The 18,214-nt window shown below is 48.6% G+C and overlaps 1 protein-coding gene across 1 annotated transcript in view; it reads right to left on the bottom strand.

Annotated features, from left to right (window-relative positions):
* Positions 1 to 18,214, bottom strand: part of ephx4 (epoxide hydrolase 4) — a 101,686-nt gene that overhangs the window by 36,812 nt on the left and 46,660 nt on the right. The gene's annotated exons all lie outside the window — the stretch shown is intronic.

Here is an 18,214-nt window from a genome sequence, read left to right on the forward strand (position 1 = left end):
AAAGACTGCTTTGACATCACTGATTGGGATGTACTGCTGAGACAACATGGTGAGGACATAGAGGAGCAGACTCACTGTCTGACGGACTACATCAACTTCTCGCTGGACATAGTCTCCCCCAATAAGACTGTCCATTGTTATCCAAATAACAAACCTTGGATAACACAAGATGTCAAAGCTGCCCTCAACAGGAAGAAGGTGGCTTTCATGAACCATGACAGGGAGGCAATGCAATTAGCACAGCGGGAGGTGAAACAATGCCTGAAGGTGGCAAAGGACACCTACAGAAGGAAGGTGGAGGATAAACCGAGTGAGAGCCATATGAAGGAGGTCTGGGATGGTGTCAACACCATCACAGGCTTCAGATCAAAGGCCATAACAGCGGGGGGGACAGTGGAAGAAGCAAACAGGCTGAACATCTTCTTTAACCGCTTTGACCAGCCCACGGTCCTCCCTCCCCCACTGCAGTACACAACCTCCCTGACTTCATCCCCTGTGCAGCCCCCCTGCCAACCTTTACCCCTCCCCCCATCTCAACACCCTCCACACATAACAGCAGAACAGGTGAGGGGAGAATTGAGGAAGCTCCACCCATGGAAAGCAGCAGGCCCTGACAGAGTGCCTCCTCGTCTGCTTAGGACCTGTGCTGCTGAACTGGGGGAACCACTCCAGCATGTCTTCAACCACAGTCTACAGCTGGGGAAAGTGCCTACCCTGTGGAAAACATCCTGTATTGTTCCAGTTCCAATGAAAAACCACCCTGGTGAGCTGAATGATTACAGACCGGTGGCACTTACACCCCAGCTGATGAAGACGATGGAGTGGCTCATCCTCAATCTCCTCAAGCCCCAAGTGCAACAGGCCCAGGACCCCCTACAGCTTGCCTATCGCGCAGGTGTGGGTGTGGAGGATGCTATTCTCTACCTCCTACACCGTGTCCAAGTACATCTGGATAAGGGGAGGGGCACAGTGAGGATCCTCTTCTTGGATTTTTCAAGTGCCTTCAACACAATCCAGCCCCTGATGCTTCTGGACAAACTGAGGGAGATGCAGGTGGACCCCTGCTTGGCATCCTGGATTGGTAACTACCTCACAGAGAGACCGCAGTATGTCAGGCTAACGGAAACCACATCTGACACTGTTATTAGCAGCACAGGAGCACCCCAGGGGACGGTGCTGGCCCCCCTCCTCTTCACACTCTACACCTCAGACTTCTGTTACAACTCAGAGCTGTGTCACATCCAGAAGTTTGCAGATGACACAGCCATCGTGGGGTGTATCAGGGATGATGGAGAGGACGAGTACAGGAATCTGGTCAGAGACTTTGTCACCTGGAGTCAGATGAACCATCTCCAGCTTAACACCTCAAAGACCAAGGAGCTGGTTATTGACTTCAGGAAGTCAGCCCACAACCACGTCCAGTGGCCATCAGGGACGACAAGCTGGAGATTGTAGACAACTACAGGTACCTCGGGTTGTGGCTGGATAACAAGCTGGACTGAACATGCTGTACAGATCACCTGTACAAGAAGGGCCAAAGTGGTCTGTACTTCCTGCGAAGACTGAGATCTTTTAACATCGGCAGGAAGCTCCTGTGGATGTTCTATCAGTCTGTGGTGGTTAGTACACTTTTTTATGCTGTTGTCTGCTGGGGGGGTTACATGACAAAAAGGTGTGCTAACAGGCTGGAAAAACTCATCAGGCGGGCGGGCTCTGTGGTTGGCATGAAGCTGGACTCCCTGGTGACAGTGGCAGAGAGGAGAACACTAAAAAGACTCCTTGCTATTGTGAATGATGCCAGTCACCCTCTGCACAATGTCATCAGTGGACAGAGAAGCCTGACCAGTAACAGGCTGCTCCTCCTCAAGAGTAGGACCAACCGGCTCAGAGACTCCTTTGTCCCCTGAGCCATCAAACTGTACAACTCTGCATTAGGAAGGAGGGGAGAAGGAGGGGGGAGAGGGAGGTGTGCAGTCCGCCTGATACAACACATGCACAATAACCCATACAAACAGTTGCAATAACTTATACGTGCGACAGTGAACTGGGAATCTGTACCACTTCTACTGTGTGCAATGCTTGTTTATATTGTTTTATTTAACTTATCTTATTATTTATTGCATTCTATTTATACTTTTCTCACACCTTATTGCCTCTATTTTACTTTATACCTGTATATATTATATCTTGTGCTTATCCTGCTTTACTGTTGGTGTTGTATTGCTGCTGGTACCCAAATTTCCCTGAGGACTATCCAAAGGGATTAATAAAGTATTTCTATTCTATTCTATTCTATTCTATATTGTCATTTTTTACCACTGAAGTTGAAGTTAGAAGTGAGTTAGAAGCTGTAATAGCAGTAATAGCTCTGTCCATAGTAAAAAATCCTTTATAACATTTCTGGATCCAGACTCTGTATGTCTGTCTCTCTCTCTGTCTTTCTGTCTGCATCTCTGTTTGTCTGTCCGTCTCACTTTCTCTGATTGTATCTGTCTGTCTTTATCTTTCTATCTGTCTGTCTCCCTGTCTGTCTGTCTCTCTCTCTCTCTCTCTCTTTCTGTCTGCATCTCTGTCCGTCTCTCTCTCTCTCACTGTATCTGTTCTTCTTATTTGTCCATTTGTCTGTCTCCCTGTCTGTCTACATCTCTCTGTTTGTATCTGTCTGTGACAGTAACAGTGAATGCACTCCAGGTCAAGTCGTATTGAATTATCTTTATTACTCTTAATTGTATTTGGTAAGCTTCACCCTTTTAGGCACTGTACAGGAATATTTGATTTAATTAAATGTTTGTTTAACTATAAATGCAAAGTGCTAACATAAAGTTTAATAGGGTTTCAGTCAGTTCAAGTTGTTTTTGTTCTAAATAGTTGTTTAAATAAATATAAACCAAATTAAGGTCATTATAAAATGTGTTTGGGAAGAAGTTCTAGTTTTACCAACAACACAATGTGGTTTAACAATGTTAGTGGCCGTTGTGCCCCATACAGTTGTGCAGTTTTACCCATTTTATTACCATTCTTGATTTATTAAGCAAATATTATTCCAAATTATAGGCTGGGTGTTCCTCTCCAGCCCAGGTCCTCTACCAGAGTCCTGGGAGCTTGAGGGTCCTCCAGTATCTTGGCTGTTCTTAGGACTGCTCTCTTCTGGATGAAGATATCTGATGGTTCTCCAGGTATCTGGTGGAGCCACTTCTCCAGTGTGGGGGACACGGCCCCAAGTGCTCCGATGACCTCTGGTACTACTGTTGCCTTCACCTTCCAGGCTTTCTACAGCTCTTTCTTGAGTCCTTGGTATTTCTCCAGGTTCTCATGTTCCTTTTTCCTGATATTTCCATGGTTGGGGATGGCTACATCCATCACTACAGCTTTCCTTTGCTACTTATCCATGATCACAATGTCCAGTTGGTTGGTCACTACCATTTTGTTAGCCCTCTCATTCTCCACCACATTGGAAGGTGTTTCCCATTGTGATCTAGGAGTCTCCAGTCCATATTCTGCACAGATGTTTCTGTACACTATGCCGGCTATTTGGTTATGGTGTTTCATGTATTTTTTGCCTGTCAGTATCTTACACCCTGCTGTGAGGTGCTGGATTGTTTCAGGGACCTCTTTGCACAGCCTACACCTGGGGTCCTACCTGGTGTGGTAGACCTGGGGTCCTGCCTGGTGTGGTAGATCTGGGCCTCCATTGCCCTGGTACTCAAGGCTTGCTCCTGTGCTGCCATGAATCGTGCTTCTGTGCTGTCCTTCAGTCCAGCCCTCTCAAGCCATTGGTAGGACTTGTTCATATCCACCACTTAAGCTATCTGTCGGTGGTACATCCCATGCAGGGGCTTCGTCCTCCATGATGGTTCCTCCAGTTCATTCTCCTTCAGGTTCCATTGCCTGAGACTCAGTGCTTCATCCCTTGGGGCCATCTTCCTGATGTATTCATGGAGCTTGGATGTTTCATCTTGGATAGTGGGCCTGATGCTTACTAGTCCTCGGCCTCCCTCTTTGTGCTTAGTGTATAGCCTCTGGACTCTGGATTTGGGGTGGAACCCTCCATGCATGGTGAACAGCTTCTGTGTTTTAATATCTGTGGTCTGAACTTCCTCCTTTGGCCAGCTTATTATCCCAGCAGAGTATTTGATCACTGGCAGAGCAAAGCTGTTACTTGCCCGGATCTTGTTCTTGCCATTGAGCTGACTTCTCAGGACTTGCCTCACTTGTTGCAGATAGTTGGCTGTGGCAGCTTTCTTTGTGGCTTCTTCATGGTTTTCATTTGCTTGTGGTTTGCCAAGCTACTTGTAGTTCTCCCTAACATCTGTTATTCTGCCCTCTGGGAGTGCAGTGCCCTCTGTATGGACTACCTTCCCTTTCTTTGTTACCATCCGGCCACATTTCTCCAGTCTGAATGACATTTCGATGTCCCTGCTGTAGATTCTGGTGGTGTGGATCAGTGAGTCAATGTCTCACTTACTCTTAGTGTACAGCATGATGTCATCCATGTAGAGGAGGTGACTGATGGTGGCCCCATTCCTGAGTTGGTAGCCATAGCCAGACTGAGAGAGTTTAGGCCTATGCAGAACAGCAGCGGGGACAGGGCATCTCCTTGATACATTCCACATTTGATGAAGACTTGTGTAACTGGCTCAAAGTTGGCCTCAAGTGTGGTCTGCCACAGCCTCAATGAGTTTGCAATGAAGGCTCTTTCTATTGTTGATCTTGTACAGCTTCAGGCATTCCAGGATCCATTGTGTCAGAGGCTTTCTGGTAATCAGTCCAGGCCATGCACAAGTTGGTCTGTCTGGTTTTGCAGTCTACCTTTATCAATGCCTTTCTGTGTCTCTATCATGTATTGATCCATGTGACCACTTATCTTAGCTGCTATTATGTCTGACAGAAGCTTCCATGCTATGGAGAGACAGGTTATCAGCCGATAGTTGAATGGGTCTGTTCATTTCTAGAGATCTTTCAGTATCAGGACTTTCCGTCCCTTGGTCAGCCATTCAGGGTGGGTCCCAACCCTCAGCAGTTGGTTCATTTGTGCCACTAGGCGCTCATGGAGTGAAGTTAGCGTCTTTAACCAGGAGGTGTGGATCATGTCCAGGCCAGGTGTTGACCCATTCTTCTTTCAGAGACAGAGAGACAGAGAGAGAGAGAGAGAGAGAGAGAGAGAGTGAGAGAGAGAGAGAGAGAGAGAGAGAGAGAGAAAGAGAGAGAGAGTGAGAGAGAGAGAGAGAAAGAGAGAGCGAAAGAGAGAGAGTGAGAGAGAGCGAGAGAAAGAGAGAGAGAGAAAGAGAGAAAGAGAGAGAGTGAGAGAGAGCGAGAGAAAGAGAGAGAGAGAAAGAGAGAAAGAGAGAGAGTGAGAATCACATATACGGCAATAAAAAAAACCCAAAACAAACAACAACAAAACAACAAAAAAAGAGGGGGAAAAGATCAAAAATTGAAAACCAAACCATTTTCCATAACTGAAACCCGAACATTCTGCAGACCCCAGAATTCCACAAATTCCTCCAACCTGTTTGTGAGTTTAAAGAAATGAAATTCCAGCCTGAGCCGAGCTGTCAGTAACCTGGTGAAAACCAGGAGAACCTCTTGACCTTTGATCCTGTTCCTTCTGGTCTTCCAAATGGCTAACTTAGCCTCACCGAAAATGAAATTTAACAGTAAGTCAACAGATTTTTTGCATGCCGAGTACCGAGGACCAAAAACAAAATAAGTGAAAGAGAACTGTTCTCCAAACCTTTGAACCAAACCCCTCAAAAGCTCAAACAAACCCATCAGCCGTGAACACTGAACAAAAAGATGGTGAACCGTTTCTAATTGGAAACAAAAGGGACACCCAGGCCCTGTGTTCGGATCAAGGTGTGCCAGGTAGCTGTTGGTGGCTATGGCCCCGTGCAAACCCTCCACTGAAGGTCACCAGACCGTTTATCAATGGGGTGTTTGTACAGGGACTGCCAGCAGGCTTTAGGGGACGCCCCAGAGCCAAAGAACTCAGTCCACCTCGACCCCCTGACAGCCGCCAGAGAGCGTAGGTTTGAAACCTTCATGCTAATAAGGTAGAAGGCCCTCTTTCCCAGCCCTTCAAACTCACCCAGCCCTGGTGTCTGAAAAGTCAGTAAAAGGTCTTGGTTCTCCTGCCACTGCTCTATGGCAGGAGAAACTACCAGAGACGGGAAAATATACTCGTACTCATCATCCCACTGGTCAGACAGAGTGCGGTTCTCAGCTAACGCTCTCAGTGGTTCTGGTAAAGAAGCACAGACTTCTTGTACCAGCCTGCTAAGCAGTCTGTCCGAGTCTATCCGCAGCAGACCGGCCAGACTAGAAACCGAGAACTTCAGGAGGTGGCCCAGTTTGACACAGCCTGCCTCCTTCATCCGGGACCGCAGAGTGACAGATGTGAGGATCGGAGAAGAAAACAATTTGTTTCCAAGCAGGGGCTCCTCAAACAGCCAGAACCCTGGAGTACAGACAGGCTCCCGCTCGCATTTTTTGTGTTCACAGTGAGCAACTCCATGGACGGTCAGGGCTGATGTTTTAAAACACAGCTCAAGAACACAACTAGCTGTTTTCAGCCTCTGCAGTTCCTCTGTGTACCAGGGAGCAGACCATGTGAAGTAAACTGTTCTAGTTTTCAAGGGGGTATGTTTGCCCAAAATACCCCAAGTGCACTGTTACAGTATTCAACACAGTCATTAGTGGACCTGAAAATGGTGGAGAGGTTTTTTTTAAATCTTCAGACAATGTTACTGGGTTGATATGAGTGATGCTCCCCCCTCATCGACACTCCAGCGTAGCATCATCAGAAATAGTGCTGACAGTGTTTTGATGACGTCTCCACTTAGCGGCAGGGCGAGATGCCGACTAGAACAATGGAATGGAGCTGCTACTCATGGAGTAAACAAATCCACGGTGAGAACTTCTGTGGATGTAGCGAACTAACCTTACAATTCCGTAAGGCTAATATGCTAGCAGCAGTTCATAAGATGACAGTCAAGCTAGGATCTTGTAATCATCATGAGAGGTACAATAAGGTCCAGAAGCAACACTGACAGCAAAAGTTCACTGGAAACCTCACCCGACCTTGGCAGCAGCACAGGGCCTCGGGTAGGTGTTGACCGGGTCACCACACGTGATGGTTTATCACTGTTATTCGGCAAATCCTTAGTTTGTCGATTGTTGAAATAGTGCCCTTTCTAGTACACGCCTAACTGTACTAGAGGGAGACCATGCGTCATCTCCCATGGGTTCTCTCATGCAGACATGCAATCTCTCAGTACATGAAGTTGTGTGCGGTATAATGAACTAACTACAAATAAAATGGCTTCTATTCTGATGTGGGTAAAGCAGTCCTACTACAACCAGGGAGAGAAGGCTGGCAAATTGTTGGCTTGGAGAATTAAAAAGGTACAAACTGACAGAGCTATTAATTTTATTCAGTTAGAAATGGGAAAGGGCATTACTGTCCCATTAGAAATAAATTATTCTTTTTCAAAGTATTATGAAGATTTGTATAAATCTGAATGCTCTGATTACTTGGGAAAGCAAAATGACTTTCTATGGACCATCTGAAATTTCCAACCTTAACTGAGGAGAAGACCAATCTTGAAAAAAGGTTTTGTATTGAGGAACGATTAGAAGCTTTAAAAGGTATGAGTAGTGGGAAAGCCCATGGCCCAGATGGCCTTCCCATAGAACTATATAAAAAATTAGCAGGAAAATTGTTACTTTATCTTCTCAAAGTGTTTAATGAGTCATATGAAAAAGGAATAGTACCCGATCTTTATGATCTGCAGTCATCTCTCTCCTATTAATACCGGGCAAATCTCCCTCTGACATAGCATCATACCGTCCTATGTCTTTGATGTCATGTGACACCAAAATTCTATGTAAAGCAATGGCTGAAACGAATTGAAAGAATAATCCCACGTCTGATTCATAATGACCAAAATGCAGACTGTCAAACACATTATTTGCTAAAAAAAACATGCCAAAGGACATGCAATTCAGTCATTAGATGCTGAAAAGGCTTTTGACAGAGTTAAATGGCGATACCTGTTTAAGGTACTAAAAAGATTTGGTTTTGGGAAAAGATAAAGTGGATCAAGCTATTATATTCTGAGCCCATGGCAGAATAATAACAAATAATCATGTTTTAAAGCCCTTCAAATTGAGTAGATCCACACACCAGTGTTGGCCGATCTCACCTCTGCTATTCCTCCTCGCCATCGAAGCCCTGGTACGTCAATCACCTGAAATTATGACCCTCTGATGAAGGAAGTAGAAGAATTGCTAGAAAGATGGAGCCCATTGCCTGTTTCAATGATTTATTAATTTTATTATTATTATTATTAATTATTATTAATATTATCATAATGTTGATTTAGCCAAAGTTCCTTTATCTGTTTCAATCAGTTCCGCTCCCTTGGCCAGCCTCCCTGTTCTCCACATTAAATAAACGTTTTGCCTGCTTCATTTGGAACACCCCAGACTATGTCTTTCTCTGCTCTATCTACCCTACAATCAAGAGGGGGACTTAAAATACCCAACCTGAAACCCAACTTATGACAGCTATGTTTTACTTTACCACTAGATTCCAGCTTGGTGTCACCGTTGCACCAGACTCTGCCACACCTGCTCCGGTCAATCACCGCCGCTCTCTCTCTCCGGAATACTAATCACGCACACCTGCAGGTAATCCCGGATCCAGGACTTATAAGCTCCAGTTCAACTACCAGTCTCCGTTGGACCTCATTCAAGCAAGCTGAACTTTTCCACTTCCCCATCCCGGTCCCGACTCACCAAGCTGTTGGACTACTGCTGAACTTCATGATCAGAAGACTCCTGCTTCCGTCTGTTTCTCAGTTTAGAATAAAACCTGTTAAACCAGTCCTTTCTCAGAGGGGTCCTTCGTCCTTGAGTGGAGATAGAGAATAAACAACAAGACTTCCTCTGTACCTGTACATGTATTCATCACAAATAAAAGCACTTAGGAAACACACACATAACTCCTTCCTTAAAAACACAAACTAACCTGGCATGAGGCTCACACTTTTTTAAATCAGACCAGTAAATTCTCAAATTTCACACCTGTTTGGGGGAATGATTGTTTTAAACCAGGGAGAAATGATTTAAGAACTGTATGGACAAGGGGTTGATCAGGGTGGGGGACTTATATGACGCAGGTACCATGATGCTATTTCAACAAATAGTTGAAAAGTATGATCTTCCAAGAAAACCTTTTTTCAAATATCTGCAAATGAGGACCTACATAATTCACAAATTAAAACTACTACAGAACCCTCACTGTCTATTATTGAGCAATACACAATTAGCCATTTCTATGGCAGGGGTCAGTTGTCTGATTTTTATAATATATTTTTAGCAGGTTCAAAAGAAAATTCCGTCTCATATCTGTCTGCATGGAAGAATGATCTTAAGTCTGATATCTCTGTAGAGGATTGGCAAGGACATGTCTTCTGGCTCAAACCCAAACAATAAGCACCAGGGATAGACTTTTATAGCATGAATGGTTATTTAGGACTTATATTACACCTGTCAAATTATATCAGGGGGGGGGGAGCGCCTACGGCCTCTCAGACCACAACTGAACATTCATACCCCAGCGATGCCGATACTGGAGACAAGAAGGGTGAAGTGTCTTTCCATCCTTCTGGACCAAGATTGTGTTGACAAACACTTTACCCAAACCTTTTGAATAACATGTTCCCGTTGTCACCAGAGGGGCGCTGCTTACTAGTAGCTGTGAAATGTTTATCTCTGACCATATTTCTATCAGGGGGTGCCAAACGTTTTGCAATGAAGGTGAAAATGTGTGAGGGCCGATTATCCAGCCTGACATCACTGATATTTTACAATTTACTCATTACAAATGACTAAAGCACATAAGTTGCCTGCACTTATGTCAAGGGTGATACTGAGATCTGGACTGCAATACGTAGTCCAGGTCTGGCTCAAAAAGCAGTGGTTTTGATGCACAAGATGTTACGCAGGTGAAAGTCACTTACTCTTGTCCTCACATGGCTCTTGTTAAAGTTCATAACCGAGAATGTCCTCTCTCAGAAATACATTGGGCCAAACAAGCTCAGCATTTTTATTTTGTCACAATGCAGCTCCATGAGCTCCAGCTACAGGTGAAGCATCATCAGGGTCTGCTGGAATAGGTGAGGAAAAAAGCGGAATCTCCTTTTCAATGGCTGCAAAATCCCAAAAGCATTGTTTAATCTCTTCACCCCAGAGATGAAATGCCTACTGCATACCTCCTGTTTTGTGAACTAATATTTTTATGTGAAAAACTGGTCATTATTTTCTGCAGCACTGGGAAATGTGTGGTAATGGGTGGTGTATGTGACATGTACCTTCTAAAAAGTTTGGTTTCAATGGCTTTTATATATGAAAACAGTGGGCTTACCACTGCATCTTGCCCTTGAAGGCTCGTGTTCAGCTCGTTCAAATACTTCATTGTGTCAACTAAAACCCTAAATTAGCCAGCCAAACAGGATCAGATAGTTCTGACATCCCCTTTTTGCAAGAGCTGTCCGAGTGATGCTGACTCTGCATCGGTCTGTCGTGGTGAAGAAGGAGCTGAGCCAAAAGGCAAAGCTCTGGATTTACCGGTTGATCTACGTTCCTACCCTCACCTATGGCCACGAGCTGTGGGTAGTGACTGAAAGAACCAGATCGCAAATACAAGCGACCAAAATGAGTTTTCTCCGCAGGGTGGTCGGGCTCTCCCTTAGAGATAGGGTGAGAAGCTTGGTGATCCGGCTCAGAGTAGAGCTGCTGCTTCTCCTCATCGAGAGGAGCCAGATGAGGTGGCTTGGGCATCTGGTTAGGATGCTCCTGGACTCCTCCCTGGTGAGGTGTTCCGGGCACGTCCCACTGGGAGTAGGCCCCAGGAAAGACCCCGTACACGCTGGAGGATCCACATGTCTTGGCTGGCCTGGGAACACCTAGTGATCCTCCTTAGACAGCTGCCCCCGTGACCCGATCTCGGATAAGCGATAGAAAATCTCTCCAGCAAGACACTGTGGAATCCAACCCTCACTGGAAACAAATCTGATTTACTACCAGCGCTTCTGGGACGCGTCTGACATACCGCAGCACCCGGGGGGAACCAAACCATTGACTAAAACAGCTGTGAATAGCTGCAGAGGCCACGGCACAGCCATAACATGGCGCACACACACCACTGCACTAACCTGCCATTTTACACCCAGATTAGTTAGTCAGTTTGACAAATTGTGCCAGAGGGCCCAAAATAAACAGCGGAGGATTCAGTGGTTACTGTCACGAATGGCGGTGGAGGTGAGGACCCAAATGCAGGCAGGAGGCAGAACTGGTGCAGGTTAAAAGGTTTACTACCCAGGAACTCACGACAGGGAACCACAGACGACGGGGATAAACTCCAGAGAACAAAAACCAAACATGACAAAATGAGGATCTGACAATGAATGACTGAAAACCGGGAGTACTTATACACAGAGGGAGTAACAAGACACAGGTGAGGTGGATGACTAATCAGACCAGGTGAACTAACGAGGCAGGAACAGAAAACCACAGGAACACAAGAGGGAAAACCAAGCATGACAAAACTGAAAACTAAAGCATGAACATAAGAACTACAAACCAAGAACATGACCAAACTAATCATGACAAAAACCAAAATCCTAAACAATCAAAACACCCACCAAAACCCAGAAACCGTGACAGAACCCCCCCCTCAAGGGCCGGATACCAGACGGCCCAACAAAGTCCACAAAAGAGAAAAACCCCAAGCAGGCCACCCAGGGTGGGCGGAGGGGGCCCGGAGGAGGGACCGACCAAAACAAAACAGGCCCCAGGACAAAGTTCAGGGGGAGCCACCTGGAGGCAGAACAGACGGCAGGATTAGGTCAGGAGGCCGGCCGGGGGGCCGGACGGACCGGGGAAGAACCTCCGGTGGACGACCCAGAGGCTGTGAAGACAGCCGAATCTCAGGCGGACGGGCAGGCTTGGGCCAGCGCTCTGGAGGACAAGCAGGCTGGATCACCAGAGGCCGAGCAGGCTTGGACCGTCGCTCTGGAAGACGGGCAGACAGGATCTCTGGCGGCGGACGGGCAGACAGGATCTCTGGCGGCGGACGGGCAGACAGGATCTCTGGCGGCGGACGGGCAGACAGGATCTCTGGCAGCGGACGGGCAGGACGGGCAGACAGGATCTCTGGCGGCGGACGGGCAGACAGGATCTCTGGCGACGGACGGGCAGACAGGATCTCTGGCGGCGGACGGGCAGACAGGATCTCTCTGTCGGGCACCAGTTGCGGGTAGGGGGCGTCTCGACCCGAGACCCCCTCGGAAACAGGAATCAGAAGAGAGGCGTCACCACTGGAGACCCCCTCAGGGACAGGGACCAGAAGAGGAGCGTCACCACTGAAGACCCCCTCAGGAACAGGAATCAGAAGAGAGGCGTCACCACTGGAGACCCCCTCAGGGACAGGGACCAGAAGAGAGGCGTCACCACTGGAGACCCCCTCAGGGACAGGGACCAGAAGAGAGGCGTCACCACTGGAGACCCCCTCAGGGACAGGGACCAGAAGAGAGGCGTCACCACTGGAGACCCCCTCAGGGACAGGGACCAGAAGAGGAGCGTCACCACTGAAGACCCCCTCAGGAACAGGAATCAGAAGAGAGGCGTCACCACTGGAGACCCCCTCAGGGACAGGGACCAGAAGAGACGGGCAGGACCTGGGCACCGGCGTGGGACGCCGAAGAGCTGGGCAGGACCTGGGCACCGGCGTGGGACGCCGAAGAGCTGGGCAGGACCTCGGAGCCGGCGTCGGACGCTGCGGCGCAGGGCAGGACCTCGGAGCCGGCGTCGGATGCTGCGGCGCAGGGCAGGACCTCGGAGCCGGCGTCGGACGCTGCGGCGCAGGGCAGGACCTCGGAGCCGGCGTCGGACGCTGCGGAGCAGGGCAGGACCTCGGAGCCGGCGTCGGACGCTGCGGAGCAGGGCAGAACCTTGGCGCAGACGTGGGGTGCTGAGGCACTGGAGCAGATCTGGGAGCCGGCGTGGAGAGCTGGGGCACTGGAGCAGGAGGCGAAGCTGGAGACGTAGGCCTGGGAGCTGGTGGCGGCAACCGTGACAGTACAGCAGATGGCGTCACCCGAGATGTGGACCGTGGAGCTGGTGTTGACCTCCGAGATGCAGACCGCCCCAGTGGTTTGGGGCTAATCGCCAGTCTGGTTCCCCAGAATGGTGACCGCTCTGGATAATCCTGCGGCTCCCACTCCGTCTCCAGTCCCAGGAGCATTCCCACCAGTTCGCTTGATGTCATGTATTCGAGGGGCTGTCGCCCCTGGTTCCTGGACGTCCTCCTCCTCCTGGACCTTGTAGGAGGAGGATCAGGAAACCACGGGTCTGGCTCCTCCACCGTAGGGAACCAGTCAGCAACCCCCGGATCGTAATACTGACGCCAAGCCATCAAACCTGCTGGGTCCAGTTGTGGTCAGATCCTACTGTCACGAATGGCGGTGGAGGTGAGGACCCAAATGCAGGCAGGAGGCAGAACTGGTGCAGGTTAAAAGGTTTACTACCCAGGAACTCACGACAGGGAACCACAGACGACGGGGATAAACTCCAGAGAACAAAAACCAAACATGACAAAATGAGGATCTGACAATGAATGACTGAAAACCGGGAGTACTTATACACAGAGGGAGTAACAAGACACAGGTGAGGTGGATGACTAATCAGACCAGGTGAACTAACGAGGCAGGAACAGAAAACCACAGGAACACAAGAGGGAAAACCAAGCATGACAAAACTGAAAACTAAAGCATGAACATAAGAACTACAAACCAAGAACATGACCAAACTAATCATGACAAAAACCAAAATCCTAAACAATCAAAACACCCACCAAAACCCAGAAACCGTGACAGGTTACACTAAGACCAAATAATAAAACCTCTGTCTTTTTGTCATTAAAATGCAGAAAGTTTAAAGCCATCCAGGACTTTACATATTCAAGGTGCTGCATCAACAATTTCAGGGAATAGGAGTCCTTTTGTTCCAGAGGCATATAAACTTGGCTGTCATCAGAAAATAAATGAAAAGCACACTTGTGTTTTCTAAAAAAAGACCACAGAGGGAGGAGACATAATAAGAAAAGCAAAGGCCTAAGAATTTAGCCTTGTGGGACCCCACATGACAAGAGGAGCACTGGAGGATTTAAAAAATTTGAGGCTGGCACAAATAGTTCTCTCAGCTAAGTAGTACCTGAACCAGTCGAGGGCAGCATCTTGAATACCTACATAATGCTCTAAATAGGATAGCAATGTTCTGTGATCCACCATACCAAAGAAAAGAATGTCTTAAAAGACTTAAAACCAGACTAAAAAAAACTCTTAAAAAATATTTGCTTTTATAAACTCTTTGAACTGTATGTAAAAGCAGTTCAGTAAAAGAATCCAAAATACAAACTTGTCGTTCATGTAATGTAAAATAAAATATGCACTGGCATATGATCTAAAAATAGTGTCAAAATCCATCCATCCATCCATCCATCCATCTTCTGCCGCTATCCAGAGTCGGGTCGCAGGGGCAACTGCCTAAGCAGGGAAACACAGACTTTCCTCTCCCCGGCCACATTCACCAGCTCATCCAGGGGCGTTCCCAGGCAAGCTGCAAGATGTAGTCCATCCAGCGTGTCTTGGTCTTGCCTCTTTCCAGTGGGACGTGCCCGGAACACCTCACCAGGGAGGCGTCCAGGAAGCATCCTGACCAGATGCCCGAGCCACCTCATCTGGCTCTTCTCGATGTGGAGGAGCAGCGGCTCTACTCTGAGCCCCTCCCAGATCCCAGAGCTTCTCACCCTATCTCTAAGGGAGAGCCCGGCCACCCTGCGGAGGAAACTCATTTTGGCCGCTTCTATCTTGTTCTTTCGGTCACCACCCACAGCTCGTGAGGTGAGGGTAGGAACGTAGATCGACCGGTAAATCCAGAGCTTTGCCTTATGGCTCAGCTCCTTCTTCACCATGACAGAATGATGCAGAGTTCGCAACACTGCAGACGTTGCAGACGCTGCACCAATCCGCCTGTCCATCTCCCAGTCCATCCTTCCCTCATTCCTGAACAAGACCCTGAGATATTTGAACTCCTCCACTTGGGGCAAGACCTCATTGCCGCTTCACACTCAGCTGGGATTTGCTCCAGTGAGAACTGAAGGTCATGGCCCGATGGAGCCAACAGAACCACATTATCCGCAAAGAGCAGAGACCCAATCCTGAGGCCACCAAACCGGATCTCCTCAATGCCTCGGCTGCGCCTAGAAATTCTGTTCCACGACCAGGACGAAAACCACACTGCTCCTCCTCAATCCGAGGTTTGACTATCTGACCGACCCTCCTCTCCAGCACCCCTGAATAGACCTTACCAGGAAGGCTAAGGAGTGTGATCCCCCTGTAGTTAGAGCACACCCCCAGCTCCCCCTTTTTTAAGAGAGGGACCACCACCCCAGTCTGCCAGTCCAGGGGAACTGTCCCCGATGTCGATGCGAGGCTGCAGAGGCATGTCAGCCAAGACAGCCCTACAGCATTCAGAGCCTTAAGGAACTCTGGACGGACCTCATCCACCCCGGGGCCTTGCCACCGAGGAGCTTTTTAACCACCTCAGCGACCTCAACCCCAGAGATGGTAGAGCCAGCACCAGCTACCCCAGACTCTGCTTTCCCATCAGAAGATGTGTTCGTGGGATTGAGAAGGTCCGACGACACGACTACAAAGTCGATCATCGAACTGCGGCCTAGAGTGTCCTGGTGCCAAGTGCACATGTGGACACTCTTATGCCTGAACAAGGTGTTCGTTATGGACAATCCATGATAAGCACAGAAGTCCAACAACGAAACACCACTCAGATTCAGATCAGGGGGGCCATTCCTCCCAATCACACCCCTCCAGGTCTCACTGTCATTGCCCAGGTGGGCATTGAAGTCCCCAACAGAACGAGGGAGTGCCCGGAAGGAGTGCTTTCCAACACCCCCTCCAAGGACTCCAAAAAGTGTGGGTACTATGTGCTTATGCACCAAGCAGCAGTTCAAACAACAGTCAGGACCCGTTCCCCCCAACTGGAGGCAGAGGGAGGCTACCCTTTCGTCCACCGAGGTAAACCCCAACGCACAGGCACCAAGTCGGGGGGCAATGAGCATGCCCTGGTCAGGTTGTGGGGGCAGCTGCCTAAGCAGGGAAGCCCACACTTCCCTCTCTCCGTATTCACTAGCTCGTCCAGGGAGATCCCGAGGTGTTCCCAGGCCAGGTGAGAGATGTAGTCGTTCCAACGTGTCCTGGGTCTTTCCCGGATCCTCCTCTGAGCGGGACATGCCCGGAACACCTCACCAGGGAGGCGTCCAGGAGGCATCCTTACCAGATGCCAAAGCCACCTCATCTGGCTTCTCTTGAAGCGAAGGAGTAGCAACTCTACTCTGAGCACTTCCCAGATCACAGAGCGTCTCAACCTAGAGAGGACAGTGGTTCCTGAGCCAAAGCTGTGCATCGAGGTGGGTCTAACTATATCTAGCTGGACCCGCTCAAATTCGCACACCAGCTCAGGCTCCTTCCCCGCCAGAGAGGTGACATTCCATGTCCCTAGCGCTAGCTTCTGCAGCTGAGGAACAGACCGCCAGGGTCAGCAACTTCCCAGCTCACACTGCACCAGACACCTATGGCCCCTCCTGCAGGTGGTGAGCCCACGAGAGGGGGAGCCCATGTCACCCTTTCGGGCAAAGCCTGAACGGGGGCCATGGGCAAAGGCCCGGCCACCAGGCACTCACCTCCATGCCCCACCTCCAGGTCTGTCTCCAGAGGGGGGCCCTGATGACCCACGTCTGGCCAAGGGAAACCTGGATCTACTGATTTGACTCATCATAGGGGTCTATTGAGCCACGCTTTGCCTTGTCCCTCCCCTAGAGACCTGTTTGCCATGTGTGACCCTACCAGGGACGTAAAGCCCCCAACAACATAGCTACTAGGATCATTAGCACTCGCAAACTCCTCCACTACTGTAAGGTGGCAGCTCAAGGAGGAGCACAACCGCTGTGTAAAGTTAAAATAGTTTATTAGAGTTAGAAAAGAATATGTTAATGATCTCTTAGGACAGCAGACATTTATCCTTTGTCCATGTATAAAATCCCCAATAACAAGGACTTGATCATACATAGGAATCAGTTCAGCCAAAAGATCAGAAATTTTGTTTAAAAAGTCCTTATTGTATTTGGGTGGGCATAGATAACTGCACACAGCTTGACCACTCAAAATGCTTTACTCTGCATGTCACATTCACCCATTCACACACCTCAATAAACACATCGGGAGGCAACGCAGGGTTCAGTGTCTTGCCCAAGGACATTTAGGCAGGTAGTCAGGGAAGTCTGGAAATTATCCACCAACACTTCTGGTTGGAAGGCGACTGCTCTACCCCATGAGCTACAGCCGCCCTTAATACAGTAGAGGATAAGGGCAACCAAGTTCAAATAGATTAAGTTAAAAGCTGGAGAATGAGGAGAGATAAAAAAGTTGTTACATTTGTACATTGTCCTGTACACAGTTGCCGTTCCTCCTCCTCAACACTACGTCCGCAGGGAGTTTAAAAAAGCAGCTAGTGTTAAAAGAAAAGATGCTCGCCTCACCCACAGTCACCCAGGTCTCCCCGTCACAGAGAGACAATCCAGTCTGCTGGAGGTGAAGAAGTCCTTTAGGGTAAAAGTTTTGCTCGAAAAAGACCTTGCATTAACCAGAGCAAAACTGAGAGCGGTTACCTCTCCCTGCCAGGGGCAAGGGGAGCAGGGAAGGTGAAGTTGATATGGTGGCTCTGTCAGGCCAACAACAGGTACCAACCGGGCTTTGATGGGCTCCAGTGAGTGGCAAGAAGGAAATAAATTACATGGAACTCCATTGGAAGCCACAGAAGCCACAGGAGAATGCACCAAAAGGGTTTGCAGTTTCATCAGTCTCCCTCTGTGCTTGTCTCGGTGACTTTGGTGTTTCCTCCAGGAAGGTGGTAGTGTGGTGCGGTAAAAGTAGGCAGGTATCCCGAACAAGAAAGGGGGCAAAGCTCTGTTCATCATCGTTAAAACTGGTAGAGTATTGTAGATCCAGGAGAGTTTGACAGTTGTACATCAGCTGGGAGCTGCTATTTTGAATAACAATAAACAATAATAGAA

This window comes from Melanotaenia boesemani, chromosome 14 (genome assembly GCF_017639745.1).
Source record: "Melanotaenia boesemani isolate fMelBoe1 chromosome 14, fMelBoe1.pri, whole genome shotgun sequence".
Taxonomy (NCBI): Eukaryota; Metazoa; Chordata; class Actinopteri; order Atheriniformes; family Melanotaeniidae; genus Melanotaenia; species Melanotaenia boesemani.